We start from the raw sequence: 20976 nt of genomic DNA on the forward strand, positions 1-20976 counted from the left end.
CTCCCAGCACCCGCTGGTGAGGACGGGGAAGGTACCCGCCACGCGGGGTGAAGCCTGCCCTCCAGCTGAAGGAAGGAGTCGTCAGTAGCCCTGGCGGCAGGGGCAGCCGTGGGTGCGGGTGCCAGGTCTGGGCAGGTCCCCCCTAATGGCGCAAATGGTGAGTTCCCGGCAGAGCGTGGGGGAATCCGCCGCGGGACCCCAGGAACCAGACCCATGAACTAAGGAAGAGGAGAGTGATGGCAGATGCGGGCCAGTGCGTCATCCGGAGGGGCGGGGGGGCCGGCAGGGCTGGAGGCTCTTCTGCCAGCGACGGACGAGGGAGCAGACATGAAAGCGAACCGTGTTGGTTCACAGAAGCACAGAGTTCCAGAAAACTAAAACTGTTTTAGCACAAAGAAGATTCACTTTGGAGGCACGGAGTGTTTTAGAATGTGGACTGCGGAGGACGCACTTAAAAGTTCTCCGAATGTAGAGCAGGACACAGAGAGGCGAGGTGGACGACAGGTCAGATCCAGAGACTCCAGAATCAAGGCTAAACCCGGGAATGAGACTTATTTGGAGGAAGAAACTGGGCTGATCGGATAACAGCATAATCAGAGACAAACACCCAGAAAACTTTTCTGGACCTGGCAGCCCGGGGGTGGGGGTGATTAAGATTAGGCGGCTGGAAACAGCGGTTCTCAGTCACACAGGGATGCAAAGCCACACCTAAACATCTCCTAATACACTCTTTTTCTGGAAAATTTACTGAACCTAAAGGTTAAGCAAATCCTAGGACACAACAGGCAGCAGGAAGCAGACCTTCCTCAGGAGCCGAAGTTGCAGACATCAGTGTCACTCCTGTCGGAAAACAAGCACAAAACTCATCCGGAGAGTTTTGTGGGCTCAGAAGGTAAATGAGCTGCACGTTTTGGGGAACGGATCACAGTTAAGGTCTTCGTGCAACGGCGTGGAAGTAGGATGCGTGCACAGCACTGCAGCCAGGGAGGCGTGGGATCCAGGTCCGCCGGCCACCACTGCAAAACCAAATTCTAACGTCAAACAAAATGTAGGCTCTGGAAAGAGCAGGTGTGTGATAAAAGGTTCCATAACAATTAGAGAGTTGCAAAGCCTCAGATTAAAAAGTTGGGAGAAGGCTAAGAAAGTTTAGTAAAAGTATGCTAAAATCGTCATGTTAGGTGGAAGAGAATGTTAAAAGCCTTATCGACTTTTTAAACCTACAGGCAACCAGCTAGAAGTTTTGAAGTGTGTGTGACAGCAGAGTAAGTAGCAGCACCAGCAAGCTTTATTTCACTTAACCTGCACCCCAGCTCCATGAGGTGGGGGGGCCAGTATGATCTCCACTTCCCGTGGGAGGGAACTGAGGCAGGGAGAGGTCAAAGCAGCACGCTGGGTCCCAGAGCTGGGGACTGACAGACCCGAGACCCCAGAACCCCTGCCCGAGAGCCCCAATTTTCCCTAACTTGAGAACGTGCACTGTCCACATCCCTGGGGGAGACAACCAATGGCAGAGACAGAAAGAAAAAAGTGGGCGCCGGTGGGGGCTCAGTGGGTTGAGCTGCTGCCTTCAGCTCGGGTCATGGTCTCGGGGTCCTGGGATCGAGTCCCGCATTGGGCTCTCTGCTCAGCGGGGAGCCTGCTTCCCCGCCCCCTCTGCCTGCCTCTCTGTCTGCTTGTGATCTCTGTCAAATAAACAAATAAAATCTTAAAAAAAAAAAAAAAAGACAAAAGAAGTAGGAAAAATGCTAAAACACAGAAAACATGAAAGAAGATGAGAAAAAACAAACTTGGAATTTATAACAGTCGACATAATTGAGTTTTCCTCCCCTGTTCGAAGGCAGTGTCTCTCAGGATGGGATTTAAAGGCAAAATTTTATTTCATGCTGTTTACAGCAGAGGTTCCTAAAGTGGAAAGACCTAGAAAAATAAATGAATAGCAGAGATTTATTAGAGAAATACAAACGGCAATTGACTAGAAGTCCTTGTTTTAAACCAACTTGAATTCAAAGCAAAAAGCATTAAATGGCCTAGAAGAACCATTTAATATGGATAAAAAGCACCATACACAGTAAGCTGTGAGCTTTTACGCAAAAATAAGTAAGGAGCTCGAGACCTGAATTATTAACTGTTTTAATAATTGATAAATATTGAACTTTGTAGCCCATAAACAAATAATATATCTTATTTTTAAGCATTCATGAAACATTCACAAAAAATCAATCAACTTCTTGGCCACACATTTCAAAATAATCAGAAAATACCTTCAGACATATTTTCCAGCCACAAGGCCATAAAAATTCAATTAAAAGGAAACTTTAGGGGACCTTTTAAAGCAATCTCCTTAGCTACACTTGTCCAAAAAAGAATTATTCAAAACCACCATTAAAGATGATTTTAAAAATTATGACTCTGGGTACCCAAACTCATAGTGTGACCTAAGTAGCACACACAGGAAAATATTCTGGAAGTTCTTTATTTTAAAAAAGTCAGCATGGAGGGGCCTAGGTGGCTCAGTGGGTTAAAACCTCTGCCTTCGGCTCAGGTCATGGTCTCAGGGTCCTGGGATGGGGTCCTGGGATTGAGCCCCACATCGGGCTCTCTGCTCAGCAGGGAGCCTGCTTCCTCCTCTCTCTCTCTCTGCCTGCCTCTCTGCTTACTTGTGATCTCGCTCTGTCAAATAAATAAATAAAATCTTTTTTTTTTTTAAAGTCAGCATGAAAATAAATAAAATAAATTGAAACTCACTAGGAGAACAAAACTTCGGGAGAACAGATTATAAGACAGGAGTTAATAAAGTGAAAAACAGAATCCATACATCCAATGATATCAGCTTCCAATAAATTTAATCAAGAAAAAGCTATGGGATGCCTGGGTGGCTCAGTTGGTTAAGCGTCTGCCTTCGGCTGCGTCATGATCCCAGGGTCCTGGGATTGAGCCCCGCATTGGGATCTGCTCAGCGGGGAGCCTGCTTCTCCCTCTGCTGCTGCTCCCCTTGCTTGTGCTCTCTCTCTGACAAGGAAATAAACAAATCTTAAAAAAAAAAAAAAAAGCTAGAAAACACAAAATTAGGAATTTTAAGGGGGGGGTGAGTACTGATTCTGAGCATGTTTTAGTAAATGACAGCAGCTTCACTGTTTTGAGAGGGAAGACCCCTGAGGGGGACTTTGCTGGATGGTAGGATGTATTATAAAACTAAAGTCATTCAGTCCCTGGGGCATTACTGAAAAAATCAGTAAGAAGAGATGCAAGAATCCTAATGGAAAGGCCCTAATTAGCCCTCCTGCGCACGCACCCAGCGACGAGCAGCAGATCCCCTGGAGAAGCCGTGGGTTCGCGGCAAACGTTCCCGGGGACACTGAGGGTTAGAGACTTGGATGAAAAATCAGGTCCGAGCGGCCTGCCACCAGCTGCGGACCAAAGTCCAGGGGGATTAGAGGCAGATGTGACCGCGGCCGCCCCCGCGAACCCCGGAAAGCCCGACCGTTTCCTCCGTCCTGCGACGGGAAGGGCCGCGGGGGCCCGGGGGCCGCGCAGGAGGCGACGGTCGCTCGCTCCCGGGGCCACTTTCCGTCCCGTCCTCCGGAGACACACGGGTTCCAAGAAAGCGAGCGTCACCGCAGGGAAAATGCGCGCAGCAAGCGCGGTGGCAGCGACTGTCCCCGCTGGGCGAGGCCGTCGGTTAAATAGAGACAAAAGGCCGCACGGACACGGGAGCCCCGGAAGCAGCGCGGACGGCCTCGCGGGTCCCCGGGCCGCAGCGAGGACCACTGCGGCCTCTGCTCCGGGCGGGACCCGGACGCACACGGGGCCGCTCGCGGGAGAAAGCGGCGGCTGCTGACCCCGCGGTCGCCCCTCCCGCAGGGGGCAGGCGGAGGGGCCGCCCCAGGACGACCAGCGCACCCGGACGCTCTTCCGCGGCGACCATCGAGGGACGCGGAGGCCCCTCGGCCCGCGCCCCGCCCGGGGCTGCAGAACCAGACGCCGAACGAGGGGCGGGATGTGGCCCGCGGGTCACTCGCGCCCACGGGACGCGCCGGTGGGAGCGCGCGCGTCGGAAGCCGGAGGCGGGACGGGCATGGACGGGGTTCGAGGCCGAGGACCGACGCGGACCCGGTGTCGCCCAGTCCAAACCCGCACGGGACGCGCTGGGAAACGCGCGTCCGCGGGGTGTCACACGCGGCTCCCGCCGACGCTCCGCGGTTCCCTGAAAACGCTGGACTTCGCGGGCCCGCGTCCAGTCTTTAATGGAAAGAGGCGGCAGGAGCTTCTCCTCCCGCCGCAAAACCGCTGTCGGTCCCGCGCAGGACCCGCCTGTTCCGCCCGCAGAGCCTGGACAGCGAGGTGGCGGCGCGCGGGTTTCCTGGCAACGGTTCTCGGTCGGCGGCGCAGCCCCCCCACGTCCCGCCTGTGGGTCGGCGGCCCTGGCGGCCAGGGAGGCCTCCGTGAACCGGCGAGTCCTCTTCCCCGGGGTGCGCGCTTGCCACCCCCCCCACGGCGGGACGCGGGGCGTTCCTGGAAGGACCTAAAGCCCGTGTCCGCGCAGGTGGAGTCTGCGGGTGCGCCGTGACCCGACGCAAGGCTGCGGGGTCTTCAGCACCGGCCGGGGCCGGCTGGACACTCGCCAGTGTGGACCGGTGGTTCCGTGGCGACGAGCTGCTCCCGGGAGCGCGGACGGGTCGGGGCCGCAGGGCCGGGGCCGGGGGGTGGGGGCCGGTTTCCGTGCGCTGCGGGATGCGGGGTGCGCGGTGAGGGGGCGCCTGCCGGCCGCGGCTGGTCAGCAGGACTTGGGGCCCGGCCTCTGCTCTGGGGCTGCCTCCCTTTCCCGGCCCAGCAGCCCACCTTCGGGCGTCAGGTGCTCGTGGGTCGCTGCCCCATCTTTACTCCTCGCAGCTCACTTTCTCTCTTGCCTCTTCCCGGTGCGCAGTGACTGTGCTGACACTTAAGCGTGAAGTGGCTTTGTGGCCAGCGTATCTGTGCTTTTATATTAAATAACAGCAAGTTACTTGGGCGGTGGCGGATGGCAGCTCTCCGGAGAGTGAAGACCAGTCTGTAAAGTCAGCGGCCTGAAGCGTGGAGTTTGGAACGTGGGTGCAAAGTTGCCCATTTTTCCAGCCAATCCAATCCCCAAATCACTCCAGTCTGGGTCGCACTACACCCTGGGTTTCCCTGACCTCTCTGCTGGGAAGGCTCAGGGGCTGTTTGAGGAAGCCAGCCTCCTCTCTCCGGCGGGAAGGACATGCAGGCCCCCACTCGCCGTGTCTCTGAGAGAGGAGGCCCTAGGGAGCTGGCCTGAATGACCGTCGTCCCGATTCTGCCCGGGGTGGCCCACAGCTGGGCACACAGCTGGAGGGAAGCTGCAGGACTCTTACAGGGAGGCCTAAGGGCCTCTGGCTTCACTCTTCCCCCCGGGGCCCGTGGAGGAGGCCACAGGACCACAAGGCCTCTGAGTGAGCAAAGGTCAGGAAAGGGAGGGGTTCCTGGAGGCCACGTCAGCCACGGCTATGTGTGGGCTGGCATTAGTTAAGACAGGAAAACCGCATTCTGTCAGCTTTTCCACTTCGGGTTGTTCTGTCCCCGGTGACCCCACTGTGCCCTGCATCTCTAGGGCAGGCTCCCACCAGCAAGGGACCGGGCCTCAGCCACAGGCCTCCGAGCGTTCGGTGGCCCAGGATGGGTCAGTGTGCTCTCCCCACCACCCCCGCACCGCCACCCACCTGCCGTGGAGCCCTGTGGTCCGCCCCCCCCCCCCAATTCCCACCACCGCCTCGGGGTATGCTTTCATCCGATTTCCTCCTTCCATTTAATGCAGACTCCCCCATCCCCTGAGACTTGGCCACAGGCCCTCAGAGGCTGAGCTGGGAAGGAATCGGACAGGAACACGTTCTACTCCAAACGGCACCTCCCTGCACACACTCCCCTCTGCGGGCTCCCTCCTCATCCCTGCACCGCCGGAGCCACATCCAGCGAGAACCCACAAACCCTAACACCTGGTCACGCTGCTCTCCCAAGAGGCCCCTGGGAGCTGCCCACCAGCAAGGCCCCGCAGGCTGCCCAGTGCGCAGACTGCCCAACGAAAGAAGGGGCACGAAGCCTGGGGAGCAAAACTCCTTTTGGAAATTTTAAACCTGCTTCAGCTGAGCCCACAGACAACAGTGTGAACGCATAGAGGCTGAGTCAGGGATGGACGTGGCCTGAAATTGGGGCGAAGGACAGTCTGGGTCCTGGTCGTACGTGTACTTAATGTGACCAGAGTCAGCTTCGACTGGACATGCCCTGGGACGGGGAGCTCACCACCTCCAAAGACAGCTCTGACCTACAAGTACCTTCCTAATGTTGGTTAAAATTAAACTCCTAGTGGTTTATGACTTGGGTCTCAGCTGGTTTTTTGCATCAACACAAAAGAAAGTCAAGCAACACAGGTTGGTAGCTAAACCATCCCCATCTGGGCAGATGTGGTCTTGGGCCTTGCTGGGGTGTGTTCTTAGTGGCGGGCAACCCTGTGGGTCGGCCAGCCTTAGGACATCTGGGAAATGGGAGAAGTTGCAGAAAGCCCCTCGCAGAGAGCACAGTGCACGGTGTGACCCCTGAGGGAAGCAGGCTGGTGTCCCGTCTTCCACTGGAGGCCCGAAATACCGAGAACCTGTCTAATCTTCTTGAAATAAATGGTCCCTACTCCTTGGACAGGTCCTCCCAGGGCTCTGTTCCCATCAGACTGCTCTTTGCTCATCCTCCTTCCGGGTCATCTGTGTCCCCACCGAGTGGGGACCCCAGACTGAATCCAGTGACCCTCGTGCTAGGCACCCTCCCATCTTTTTTAAAAAGATTTTGTTTATTTGAGAGAGAGAATGAGCCAGGCAAGGGGAAGCAAAAGAGGGAGAAGCAGCCTCCACTGAGCAGGGAGCCTGATGCGGGGCTCAAACCCGGGACCCCAAGACCATGACCTGAGCTGAAGGCAGATGCTCGACCGACTGAGCCACCCAGGCGTCCCTTTATTCTTCCTTTAACGCAGTGTGAGAGCAGCCCATGGGAAGGGCCCAGGCCCCCAGAACAGGCTCCGGGCTGGGAACTGTGGAGGGAGGTCCAGGGTGGCACATCCCTGCTCAGGGCTTGCACTTTTGACAGCCCGGCTGCCTGGCGTGGCCCACCACGGGACAGGAGCCACAGGTGAGGTCAATGCCAGAAGGCTCTCGATGTCCAGATGCTCGTTCCCTGCTCCAGCTTTAGCGAGGACTGGGGGTCTAGCCTGGGGGCCCACCTCTCTGCCTCGGCTCTTCCTTGGATAAATGCAATAGTTTATCCAGCCAACGGCCTGAGCACTGGGTGCTGAGCTCTCCTCCCCAGCTCTTGGGACCTTCCTTCCAGTTCGTCCTCCACCCGCTCTGTGTCCCTGAACTGGGCTTGCTACGTCTCGGCCACCCCCAGGAACATATCTATCCCCCCCCCCAAACACATGTGCGGCGCCTCCCAGGCCCCTCCCCTGAGCGGTGATGCTCTATTGTGAACGTTTGCTACATTGTAATGATATTAATCACAACGAGTCCAGCCGCTCACAAGGCACTGTGTCGGGGTTAAATACACTCCGAAAATAAGACAGGGCTCCTTCCTCATGGAGAGTCTAAGGGGAAAACTGATAGAAACCAATAAGCGATTGCAGGTCTCTCCTGCGTACTGCAAAGGAGTTAAACACAAGGTCGCAATGACCTTTTTTGGTAAGTAGTGGGGTTGGAGAGTGAGCCTACTCAGCTGGGACCTCCCTGGAAAGTCATTCTAGGGAGGGTGTGTGTCCACTGGCACCTGAGGAGCCATTTATGGACCATGGGGGTGAGCTTTCCAAGAGGAGGGAATGGTATGTGCAAAGGCCCTGGGCCGGCGAAGGCTGTAGAGTGTGGAGTCACCTGAAGGACAGGAAAAGGACCAGCATGTGGCTGCGGCAAGGCCTGGGCCACAGAGAGGGCGGGAGGCCCGTGGCGGTGGGGGTGGGGAACCGGGTGTGTTAAGGGGTTGTAGCCAAGGGCTCTGGGAGCTTCTGAAAATGCTTAGCTAGGTCTGGCTCATTCTAAGAGTGGCACCTCTAGGCAGAAAACCCGCTGGGGAAGAGGCCCCGGGGAGAAGAGCTCCACGCAGCCGCGGCCCGGAGAGGAGGCAGGCGAGTGCTCCAGGACCTCCTGACTGTGTCACGGTGAATCACAGGCATTTTCTCATGTGCTGTCTCGGACTTCAAGTCTCCATTCAGAATCATCAGGCTGCCTCTAATTTCTCTCTGCTAGTCTGTGTTTGTCTTCTTTTTCTCAAGAGCTTTCTCAGTGCTAGCTTTTGGCAGCAAGGGACAGGAAATCCAAAATAATAGAAGTCTCTTTGTTATGCAGAAGAGGACTGGACAGGGTCAGTCAGAGCCCGTAGCCGTGCTCCAGAGCATCAGGGACCCAGGCTCCTTCTCTCCTGTGGCCCTGCCAGCCTTGGGTCATGGTTCTTCCTCAGAGCTCAAGAAGGCTACAGGAGCTCCGGCCATCTCATCTACCGCCTACGCTGCCGGAGGGAGGAAGGGACCAAATCAGAGTGCTTTCTCTTTAAAGACGTTTCCTGGAAGTAACGTAGGTCATTTTCATTTGCCTTCACTGGTCAGTTGCCGGGATGGAAAATAGTCCGTGTTATGAACCACCGCTGCTCGTTCCTGGGTTCTTTTACTGCTGAAGACGGGGAGGAGGGCCGTTGGGCCATTAGTATCTTGAAACCGTCCACCAGCCCTGCCCCCAGGCCGCGCTCCGTCCAGCTCTATTCAGGCGCTGAGCCCTGCGGTTCTTATTCTGTGATATCCGTGTGTAGCGTCTCCTCCGGCCCGTCCCTGAGCAGAGCTCGGCCGCCGCAGGCGGGACTGTCAGAGTAAGTGCTCGGGCTTCAGACCGTACTCCCCCGGGTAGGTCCTGTTACCCCCAGAAACTTCTGCCGCTCCCCCTCGGAGATGAGTCCACACCCCCCGCGTCCGCCGCAGGCAGTCCGGCCGTCGTCCACCTTGACGAAACCGGCGTGGTTCCATTTCCTAACGTTAGTGACACTTGCAGCAGCACCTCGCGATGCTAAACGCACGGCTCCTTGTGTGCGGGACAGAAGGTGGCGGCCCCCGAGCCAGAAAGCTCAGACTCGCAGCCGGGCTTGACCGTGGCCCTCGCTGTGGGGCCACGGGCGAGGCACGTCCCCTCCGTTAACTAAGACAAGTGCCTGGGCCTGGAGCCGGATCCGGACAGGCGGGGTGGTTTCTGTCCCCGCTCTCATGCCTCCCACCTGCGGGTTGGAACTGCAGCGCCCCCCGCCCCAGAGGGTTATGAAGCGTGAAAGCTGGGGAGCCCGAAAACTGCAGGTCCCAGCGGCCCTGGGGGGGAGCAGAGTCCCCATTTCAGAGGTTAGGGCCTGGCAGCTCAACCAGGCTCCGTGACCCGTCCTGTGCCCCGACTTGCGGGGTGGTGGAGACCTGGGACCTTGGGGTCCTGAGGGCCTGCTGCACAGCTCTCGGGTGTCCGTAAAATTAGGGGCTTGTCTGCTGTGACCACGTTGGGGCCAGGGGAGAAAGAGCAGAATGTGAAAAGTTCTTTCTCAGTTTGGGCTGTGAAGTGGCTTTGGAGTTTGGGTGAAGCCACGCTCTCTGGGACCTGGGCGAGGGGAGGCTGGTACTCCTGGAACGCTGGTTCTCGTGGGAAGCCGCGTCCTGTTGGAAGGCCCGGGGCCCGTCGCCTCGAGTGCCGCACGTCGGCTCGGGGGTGGGGTGTGCTGGAGACCGGCTGGCATTTTTTGAGAACGTGTGTGTCAGAATTAACAGAGCAAACACTTACACTGTTGCACTTCCGGAGTTCATAAACGTGAGTGTAGTTAACCGGGTGGAGATTTATAATTATTTTGTCAAGCTTAACACACAAAACCGCCCCCACTTAGTTACCAGCATCCTTAATTTGTTTTGTTCCTGTTTATAATTTAAACCGTGGCTTTTATTTAGGGATAAATGTGTCTTGAGGCTTTTCATTAGTTTAGAAATTAGACGGTACCGTCCAGAGGTTGCCAGACTGTTCCTGTGGCCGCCCCGGGCCAGCTTCAGGGCTACGAGGCTGGGGGGGGACGGAGACCCCCTTCACAGGTGCTGGCTCCTCACAGCCGGCAGCCTGTTCCAGGCCGGCTGGAAGCTTCCGTAGTGCTCTCTCTGGCCCGGAAGGAAGGACGGGCCCAGGGCCCTGCCGGGCCTTGCTCACCACCGTGTCCTCGTGCGAGGTTCTCACTCTGTGGCTCTCCCCGGGCAGGAGGTGGGTGTGCAAGAGAGCGCCCCGCGGGAGGAGAGGAAGGAAGTACAGCTGTCCCTCTGTCCCAGCTGGGGCCGGCTCCTGGGTCCTCCTGACCTCCCTCCGGGTCCCTTGGTGGCTGGGCAGCCACAACCTGGCCCTCCCTGACCCACTGGGACTCCAAGGCTCCAGCTAACAAGTGAACAAACCTGTGTTTGGGTGACAAGGAGGACAGTGCCGACCCTCGTTTGGGGACAGTTGTGTCTCCCGGAGAGTCTGTGGAGGGTCGCGCCATCGCCCAGGGTGCGTGAATTAGAATCGCTGGCCAGGTAGACACAGAAGCCGGTGGGGGGTGGGGGCTTGGCCACAGGAACCATCCCCATCAGTAGCCCCGGGATCTGATCCCAAAATAACCAGATAGAGGAGGCCTTCCGTCTCCTTGTGGCCTCTGCTCGGTCCCAGCGAGGCAGCTTCTCCTGCTGCCGGCTCCGCGGGCGCCCGCCTCCGCGCTGCGTACAGAGCAGGGTCAGAGGTGGGTTGGAGTTTCCCGGCTGGTTTGTTGCCCGGCAACGCAGGAGGAGCGGCTTTTGTGATCCTGTGCCCGGGCACGGAGCGGGGCTGAGCGCCGGGAGGAAGGAGCCAGGGCCTTGGGGCCTCACTGGGTGTGGGGAGGAGTGGGGGAGAGTGGCCCGGGCTGGCCTGAGGCTCAGCCTCTCCCGCCTTCCTGCAGGAAGCTGCTACGTTCAAGGGTGGAAGGTGTGGGAGAGGCCAGAGCCGCTCCAGGCTGCGCTGCAGCTCCGGGGCAGGGTGGGGGGCGCGGGATCAAGGCCACCCCACTGCGTTGACCCCCTTACAGGATGCCAAAGGCCACCTGTCCCTGAAAACACCTGGCTTCCGATGTGCGCTCAGTGCCCGGCTGCAAGCTCCCCAGAGCCTGGGCAGGAGGGGGTTGCGGGGGGCAGAGTGTGATCAAAGACCCCCCGACCGTAGAGCCGGAAGGGGCTGTGCAGCTCGCTCAGCTGCGTTCTCCCGTGTGACGGATGAGGACACCCGGGCCCAGAGGAGAGAAGTGAGCTGCCCAGAACCCACAGAGAATCTGGCCCCAGCCGGGGGTCTTTCTCCTAGGGCCGACCACGGGCATACGTGGCAGGTGCCCCGGGCGGAAGGAGGCAGCGGGTGGCGAGGGTCCCCGGGCTCCCTCGCCCCTTCCAGCCCCCAGCTCTTCACCTGAAAGGAGTGAGGTTCGCCATGGGGGAGGTGACCCCAGGCCTTTGTGACTCGCAGGGACAGAGACGACCCAACAGGCAAAGCGCCTCTTGCCCAGGTCCTCCCCGTGAGTCCCTGTCTCTCCCTTCCTGAGACAGTCCTGGGGCTCTGGGCTAACGGGCCCCAGGAGAAGCCCATTCCGTGACATCTGTCACCAAGACTGCCGGGAGTCCGCGTCTTCCCTATGTGGCCCGTTAGCGGCGGGGCCAGGGGCCGCAGCTCTCTGTCCCGTGTGCACGTGGACCGAGGCGGCGCCCTCACAGCCTGCAGCCCGGGGCCGAGGCCCCCTCAGTTCACAGAAGAGCAGACGGACGACCAGAGGGTCGTCCCCTCTGTTGCTGTGGGAGGGGAGGTGGGGCCCGCCCGGGGTCGGGTGCGTGCCCGCTGACTCCACTCCTCCAGTCCACAGGATTTCTGATGTGTTCCAGGACTTTCCATCTAATCGTGTCAGCCGAGGTCTGGGTGGTTTGGCTGAGGCACAGATGGGCTTGGACCGGCCCCTGAGACCCAGCCTCCCTCAGACTGGTCACTCTTGCAGCCAGAGCCCACCTCCAGAAGTCCAAGCACATGTGCCAGCGGCGTGCCCTGGCTAGTGGAAAGAGGTTAGAGACAGCCACACTGCACGCGTCAGCAGCCGGCGGTCTGGAGAGTCCTGCAGCCCTGCCCCCTCCTCCTCTGGGTACCGGCTCTTCTCCATGGCAGGGGAGGCCGTCCAGGCAGAGCTCCCACGCCCTGCCCTGGAAGCCCCACAGCTCTGGGCATCAGCAACAAGGCAGCTTCTTCCCAGGGCACTTCTTCATGCTCTTCCTCTTTGTCCTTGGTCCCCCGGTGGGCCCCACCTCGCCTTCCACCGTAACACTGCCCAGGCAAGACAGCAGCTCTGCGCCCTCCTCAACAGTTGCTCGCCTGGGGAGCTGCCTGCCTTTAATTCTCTTTGGGAAGCATAACTGAGAGGAGAAACACACCCTTCCTTTTGAGGCTCCAACCAGGACCACCGCCTACACAGCATTGCCCTCCAGGGGGCAGCGTTCACATCGAAGTCTCTATGAGTGGCACTCCTGGAGTTGCCCAGTGTGCAACCTGTCCTGCTGAACAGGGCAGCCCTGGCTCTGGCTTGCTCCCTCATGAGGCCGGCTCATTGCGATACAGATCCAGGATCAGGTACCCACAAAAGGCTGAATCTCTCTGGTCTCTCCGGTCAACCTCTCTGGGCCTTCACTGCCTCCAAGGCCTGACACGGTTGAGGATGGGGCTGCGGAGTCAGCCCGAGCCCAGCTCACTCTTCGGCTCTGCCGTGGTAGGTGTTTGATTCTGTGCAAGTTCCCTGATACGACTGACCCTGAGTTTCCAATTCAAGAAAACAGGAAATGACGTTAGGAATCTCGTTATTGGGAAGATTCACCGAGATAACGCACGTAAAGGTTGGCCCGTGTTGCCCCTGGCCGGCAGCTGACAAGCAGTCGTGATTCTTATTGTCCTGTAAGGCAGAGCTGCATCTCCAGCCCTCCCCACCGCACAGAGAGGGTCCCAGAAATAAACTGAGATGAGAAACAGACCGTCTCCACGGTCTTGGAGGAAATGCTTTACAAGAGTCCGGGCCACTGGGATTCCTGTCTCTGTACGTGAAAAACTAAGAGCTTCCCAGTCAGTGACTGATGGTGGTTGGTCGTCGGGAAGAGCCTCAGCCAGGAGCAAAACAGCTCGCGTGTGGCGGACCGGGTGGGGGGACGGAGAGAGAGGGGGAGGGAGAAGGGGCCGCAGCAGAGGCTCCAGAAGGAACAGTGGATCTGGGGTGGGGGTGGGGAGGCTGGGGTGGGGGCACGGGGGACCCGCCACGCAGGCCCGAGGGGCTCACGGCTCCCGGGCTCCGCTCATGGGACCCCAGGCGGGTGGCTTGGAGAGCACCTCTTCATCCGCCTGCCTCTCCTCCACCTGGGGGTCCCCTCCCCGCCTTCCCCCGCTCTTCCTGACTCCGGCATGCCCTGTTCTCAGAGAGTCCCCGCCAGGTGCTGCGGGCCGCTCCTGGGCACGCCTATCTCAAGTGAACTTGGCCTTTTTTGCTGTCGTGCTGCCTGGCGTCAGCCTCCGTCCCGGGACAGTGCGGTCCATGAGGCAGCGGCCAAGCCCGCGTGTCGCCCGGCTGGTCACAGCTGTCCACTGCAGGGGTGCGTCCGGCCAGCCCCAGACCCGCGCCGCCCGAGCCGGGCCACGACGGACTCTCAGCAGCCCCTGGGAGGGGCTCATGTCACAGACGAAAGGACAGAGGTGCGGAGGGGCCCTCGGCGTTGCCGGGGGACAGCTCACAGCCGGCGGGACGGGGTCGCGCCCCGTGTCCTCTCCTGCGCCACCTCCAAATGCCTCGGGAGAAACGCTTCCCGTGCTACAGCGCTTCTCCAAACACGCCATTTTTCTCTGTTTTCATGCATTTTTATGAAACATTTCCAAATCGGGAAACATGGAAATATTTTTTAATAAGAAGAAAGAAAACATCGCACAGAGACACTGACTCAGCCGGGTTTGCCAGGCGAGCCATCCGGAGCTCCATCTCGGAGCCGCTCGGAGAGGTCGCCGCACTCCTCTCGGTGATGAAAGTGGCCTGTGCAGTGAGGGCGCCGCCGTCCGCCGGAGAAGCCGGGGAACTTCTCAGCAGAAGAAAGGGAGGCAGAGCCCAGGAAGAGGGCAGTGCCCACCGAGAGGAGCTGAACTTGGCGTCCCTGCTCAGGGATCCCCTCGCAGCCTGTTGAGAGAGGCACCCAGAGGTGGGACGCCAGCCCCCCTGGCCTGCATCTTCCACATTTGGCAAAAACCTGCGGAGAAAACCGCCAGGGGACAGGTGCGTGTCCACATATCTGCAAGGAAAGTCCACACCAAGCTACGTCGACAGAAGGGCAAGGGGCCACGTCCGCTGGGTGGGGAGTCGCAGCTGGCTGGTTGGCGACATCGTGCTTTTTGGTTGGGGGGGTGGTTCTCCCCTTTCAAAACTAACTGGAGACCCTGCACCCACGCCGGCAGATCTTGGGGCTGGAAGTAAGAGATTAGACTTGCCTTGGAAAGATCAGGGGCTATTGCCTTGATTACCAGGCAGAAGGAAGCATCACTCCTTTCCTAAATTCAAAGCCTGCTCTTCAGAACTAGGCCACTGGCTCTCGCGACAAAGCTGAGGTCACAGCGCTCACCCCGGCCTGGCATCCCAGCTGGTGGCCGAGCCGGCAGCCTGGGTCCCTGAGGCCGTTCATCTCACACTTCAAGATGTGTGTAGGGGAAATTGTTTTTAAGAAAAATGTGAGTTCACCTGCAGCCCAGCACGCGGCCCTCCAGCCACTCACCGCCCGGCTGACCCCCGCGCCGGGTTCTCCCACACCATTAGTGGCTCCCAGAACCCCCTCGGGACTCCAGACTCAGCAGCGATTCCCCCGAAGCTGGGATCACACCCCCAGCCTTCTGAGGGCGTGCGCGGCTAGCAGAGGGGACTGGCGGCCTGGACAAAGGCAGGGGCAGGGCCAGGAGTGAAACCCAGGACTCACAAGAGCCCCTGGTGGGAGCCAGAGGGCCTGGCCCCTCCCACAGGGCCTGAGCAGGTGCCCATCGCCTCGCCCACCCGCCCCTGCTCACTGCCACTGAAGCTCTTCTCCGGGACGCTGCTGTGACCACTCACTCTCCTGTGCTTGTCATGGCTTCAGGATAGAGTTGGGGCAAGAGGCCTGGGCCTGCTGGCCTGTGATGACGACATGGGATCCTTTATTCATTCACTCAACCAACACTGACTGAGTGCTGGAAACACAGCAGCAAACCAAGTACGGAGCCAGGCTGATGTTCTAATGGGGGCCGGACAGTCAGTAAACACAGAACTAGCCCAGAGCTGTTGGGGTGGGGGGGCGCCTTGGTGGGAGGGATGGCCAGGAGGGTCTCTGGGTAAGAGCGGTGCAGGCGGGATGGGGGGGCGAGTTCCAGAGGAGGGTCTGTTTGGAGGAGCCCGAGTGGGAGGGGTCCCAGGGGAGGAGCCCGAGTGGGAGGGGCCAAGAGGCGGTGGTACTCGCGGGGAGGCAGAGTCCCACCGGGTGTGTGTCCGTCTGAGGTTGGCCAAGCCCTTCCGCCCTGATTGCTCCCCACAGCCTCCTTACCCGGTCAGGGGAGACAGGACCCTCCGCGTCCCTAAAGAGGAAACGCTCCGAGACAGTGAAGTGCTTTGTTCCAGGTCGCAAACCCGTTAGGACTGGGAGGGCAGGCGTTGGCTCTGCTGCGGCAAGGCCGGGCTTGCACGAGGTGGTGGGGGTCGCCGACCGCCGCTCCGCTCAGCCGGCCCCAGCCGTGCCTCTGGGCCTGTTGCGCAGTTCTCCCCTTTTACCGACAGCGAAACTGAGGACAAGGTCATGCAGATACTAAGGGGCAAACCCAGATTCAAGCCTACACAGTCTGGCCCTCCAGCCCCCGCATTCCGACCATGACACCGAGCAGCCTGGGCTGTCCCACACCGTGCAGGCAGGGCGTGGACGGGGCCAACGCCAGGCGGGCCGGGGTTAGAGGCAGAGAGCTCACTGTGGCTGGGAGGGGCAGGCGAGGTTTGAACTGGGTCTTGAAGCATCCCTTGGAAGGGTCAGTGAGGACAGGGGCCGGCATGGTGGGAGCAAGGAAAGGGGTTTGCCCACGGTGAGCATGTGGCAGAAAGGGCTGAACAGGAGGCCAGAAGAAGGATCCAAGAAGGACGGTCAGACAGGAGGAAACCGGGACAGCCGGCTCCCGGCAGTGCCAAAGGAGTGGGGCTCTGGGAATGGAGGCGGCCGTGGTATCAAAGCCCACCAGGAGGTCTAGGTGAGGATCCAAGGGGTCCCTATTACTGGGATTTTTGTTGGAGAACTTAAGTACAGGATCCACAGCTCTGGGGGCGGCTCCGACTGTGTGAAGCTGGACCATGAATGGAGGGTGAAGACAAGGTAGTGCACTTGGCTCGATCCCTGAAAGTCTCCAGCAAACAAACCAGACCCAGGATGAATGGCCATGAAATCACCAAGATCCATGTGGAAAGTCAGGTCACAGCTACTGGCAAGGAGCTGAGTTCTCTTTAATGGCGAGAACGGACTCCAAGTCCAAGGAACCCGGCAGCCAACAGAACTTTACCTGCTGAAGAGAGATTCGCTGAAACGTGCTTCGCTGAATTTCTGAAGCAAGCATCGCTTTCCCGCGGGGACAGGAAAAGCAACAAGCGGGCCACAGTCATTCCACAGATACTTACTGAGCACCTGTTCCGCTTTAGGCTCTGGGAAGGTGTGCAGAAAAGGCTACAGAGGGGAGTATGAAGGAACCACAGGGGCTGACGCGCAGGCTGATGGAACAGAAGAGAGAGCCCCGAAATTGTGTCACTTCTGTGTAAAATCCACATGGCAGGGGTGGGGGTGGGGGGACACTGCTCTTCGTACGGGCCAAGGATGACTGGCTACCTGCTCGAGGGACAGGAAGGCGTAGCCCTACCTCACACCGTACACAAAATTACTTAAAGACTTAAGTGTGAAAGGCAACATTTAGAAACATTTGAAAGTCTCGTATCCGCAGGCAGGCAAGTGTTTCTCTAAAAATAATACGTCACTGGTTACGAGTGACCAGGATGATGAATTCAGCCGCAGAAGAACTTAGAACGTCTATTCATCACATATACTACAAAGAAAATAAAAAGAAAGGCACAAAATGGAAAAAGAATTTTCAACACAAAAACTGAGAAAGTTCTTATCTAGAGTATAAAAAGGACTCTTAGAACCAATAAGAAAAAGAGACAAAAACAAAGCAAAGGAAAAATGGACAAAAGTCAGGAACGGTACTTCAGAGAAGAGAAGCAGTGCCCACCTGGGTGGGAAGGCCGCGGGGAGCATGAGCTCAGGGACAGGGAGCCCGGGCGGAGGAGAAGCGCCGCGGACCCTTCCGTGGGCGGCCGGCGCGGGAGCTCGGTTGGCCTCGCGTCTTCGTGTCTGTGCTTCATAAATGAATTTTATGTGATGTGCATTTTTGTTTTTTTCTCTTCGGCTTGGTTTTACGTCGGCTGTCACAGAAGTTCCTCGAGGTCGCGCTGCAGGGTCTGGGCTTGTGCATTCCTCCCCCTCGCCCCTCTCCAGAGGGGGTTCTCCGCAGCCTCCTGCTCAGTGCGGCCCCTGGTGACCTCCCTGTGTCTAAGTGACATGCGTGTGCTGCTGGTTTTCAAAACTTGTTTTGGTGCCATCGGTCGCTCCCCATGTGGGAGGTGCGGATGTGGCCCCCCTGCCCGCCCCTACCCCCAGGCCTCCTGCCGCCGCCGCCAGCCTTCCCTAACCCCGCTGGCCGTCACCTCCCACCACCGTGTGCCCGACTCCGTTCAAGCTGTGCCTTCCAGAGAGCGGGACGCCTGTCCTGCAGATCTCGTTTGCTCCTGGCAAAGCGCCGCGTCAGCGCACGTGCTCAGCGCCTTTCGTGCATTTGTCCCTAATTCAGCTCCACGTGCTGGCTGTGGTCCAGCCTGTTCTCAGGACTTTCAGGCATATTCAATTTTCTATCAATTTTGTCTTCTTGGAGAAAGGTCCCCCAGGTCCTCTGACCTGCTCGAGCCTGGCACTTGGCCGACATCCAAGGACCCCTGGGTCCCGTCCCCCTGGTTCCCATCTCCTTGGGCTCCTGTACCCCTGGGCCACTGCTCCTCTAGGCCCCTCCCCCTGGGCCCTCCCCCTCCCCGCTGGCTCAGGAAGCCCCGCAGCACCTCTCCTTCCCCCTGGTGTTCTGAAATTTCACCACGATGTGCTTCAGTGTGAGTCTTTTCATCCACTGCACTGGGGACAGGGGGCCCTTGATCTAGAAACTTATGTCCTTTAGTTCTGGAGATTTTTGTTAATGATTTCTTTAATGTTACTTCTCTCTTCCTCCTCCTCTTTTCCAGTTCTCTTTCTGAAACCATTATCATTCGAATTGGTAGATGGGTTTGGTGATACGCTCATGTTTTCTTCTCTGCCTTTTGGGAGACCCCTCCACTGACCCCCATTCCTTCCAGAAAGACCCCCTTGTCCGGCGTCACCTCGCATCTCCTGGGGCCAGTGTTGTCTCTCTCGCAGTGTTGGTTCTGGACAGGGTCACGCCATGCGCTGCTCCCTACCAACGGTCTGCACGGGATCTGGGACCCCAAGTCTTCCAAGTGTCGCATGATCACCTGTCCCTATCATTTGTTTCGTAATATTAAAAAATGAAAAATGAGAAATTAACAACTATAATAACTATCCTCAAAAAGAAAGACACCTTTTCCTCCCTGGTCCTTAAAGAAAAAGATGGTTCTCTGAAAAATTGTCTGTTGAAGAAAATGGCATGACGCGAACGTGTGATTTGTGGCACGTGGAAACCACTGTAAAGTTGTCAGTAGTTTTGGAAACAGCTTCTCCTCTCCGGCCCCTGCACCACAGCCCGTCGCCTCCCGCGCAGTGAGCCTCAAGCCTCTCTCCCCATGACGGGGACAGTGGGTGTCTTCGTGCCCACCCCCCAGAGGGGACAGCCCTCGGGTCTAAGAAGTGAGCAGTGAGGGGCATCCCCGAGAACCGCTTTTGTCCCCGCGCTCACGATGACCGCCGGTGAGGTTGTGCATGTGAACGAGAGAGAGGTTCCCGGAAAGGGATTCCGAGCGATGAAACAGTGAATGGGGCGTCAGGTGACAACAAGACGCCTGCCTGTTGCGGACGCCCCCTCTGAGCTCTTCTTTCTTTCTCTTGGAGGCCGCTCACTTGGGGCCGCTGAGCCCCAGGGACACTAGGTTAAGCCTCGGGTTTGCAAGGAGAGGGACACTGTGCGGACCGCGCGCAGCAGGACCAGGAACGCGGGCAGAGACAGGCTACGGATTCGTCCCGGAGCCGTGGTCGGCGGCCGCCTGGGTCCCCTGCAGCTCCCCGTCGCTTCTCGGGCACCTGCAGACGTTCCAGCAGGTCCGTGTGGGGCCCGCCCGCCATCACCACTGCTGCAGGCGGCTGGGACGAGCCTTCCCCGATACCCAGTGCCCCGTGTCCCTGCTGTGTCATGAATCGGCTCCTTCCTCCCCGTATCAGGCAGCTCTGCAAGGGCGGACGCCTGTTCGCTCCCCGGTCGGCACCCGCCTCCTCCGTCTCTCGGTAGATGCTTCCTGGACGGAGGCACCTGCCCTCGGCAGCGACTGGACGGCCCGCGTGCTGGGGCGGGCTCTGGGCGGGCGGCGGGGCGCTGTGCAGGTGAGGCCCCCAGGGGCCAGTCCTAGCAGCAGATGAGTTTGGTCACTTATCGCAGGCTGGAGCCCCTTGAAGGGGAACTGGGGCTTGAAGCCGGGTGAGCAGAGCCAACGGCCACAGGCTCACGTCCTCTCTGTCCTGTGCCCCAACCTTGCCGTCCGCAGACCTGACGGGAGACGTCTTCAGGACAAGCCGATGACCCACATTTGTGTCTGTGTTGCGGGCTTGCCGCGTGGGGCTTCTCTACGTGCGCCCCCACAGTCTGCCTGCCCTGAGTCTGGCCGCGTCACAGACCCCGAAGCCCACCCTCCCCCGGAGGATTCCACACGGCAGCTCGGTGCAGGCGCCAGAGTGGGGGTCTGCCCCCGCGCCCTCCCCGCCCCAGAGCAGCCCACAGGAACAGAAGGGACGGGCCGAGGGGAGGGGAGGGGTGGCCCCTGGCACGGGAGCAGGGCACCCTCTGTCTTGGGTGTCCAGGTGGCAGCACCAGCCGGCACCACTCCTGCAGGGCGCGACAGGCACACACAGGAGGAGGCGGCAGCCAACCAGGGGAGGGCAGGTGGGCGTCCTGGAGACCAGGGCGTGCGTGCCCCGCGCGGACGGCTCTGAGGCTAATGTGCACATCTCTGCTTGCTGGTCCAGGCGTCGGGCTGGGGCTGGACATCCCGTCACCGGTGCTCGCCCTGGAGTCGGTGCGGGCTGGTGGGTGACAAAGGCTGTCACCTGCGCCTTCCACCTGCTTCGCACCTGCTGCCTCCCCTCTGTGGTGTGGGGTCAGGCAGATCCTGCTAGCAAACGTTCAGAGAAGGGATCCACCTTCACCTGCCCTGCCGCCCGAGGCCAGCCCCGCCCACCTGCCACACGCAGGCCCAGCCCCTGCGGTCCCTCTGTCTGAGACCCCACCTCCCAGCTGCCTGGCAACCAGCCTCTATCTAGCCTGCCCAGCCTGCAGCTCGCATCGAGGGCACTGCCCTTTCCTGCTGGAGAGGCGCCTTGCCCACCCGCTTCTGTGCATGTCTGCCTCCTCGCCAGCCCTCCCCGAGCTCCGAGCCCCAGGGGCAGGGGCTGTATCTGGACGGCAGCAGGGTCCCTGCACGGCAGCACTGGCGCGGAGCCTGGCACTCAGCGGGCTGGGTGTCTGGGGTGAGGGGAGCAGCGAAAGGACACCCCGGGCTGTGAACGGGGCAATACCATTCCAGTGGGTGCCTCCCCAGGCGGGCAGCCCAGAGCCCCGTCCAGCTCCACAGGGAGAA

The 20976-nt window shown here is 59.2% G+C and overlaps 1 protein-coding gene across 1 annotated transcript in view; it reads left to right on the top strand.

Annotated features, from left to right (window-relative positions):
• KCNN3 (potassium calcium-activated channel subfamily N member 3) overlaps positions 1 to 20976 on the top strand; it is a 123545-nt gene that overhangs the window by 75438 nt on the left and 27131 nt on the right. The window lies entirely within an intron of this gene.

Source organism: Mustela nigripes, chromosome 10 (genome assembly GCF_022355385.1).
Source record: "Mustela nigripes isolate SB6536 chromosome 10, MUSNIG.SB6536, whole genome shotgun sequence".
NCBI lineage: Eukaryota > Metazoa > Chordata > Mammalia > Carnivora > Mustelidae > Mustela > Mustela nigripes.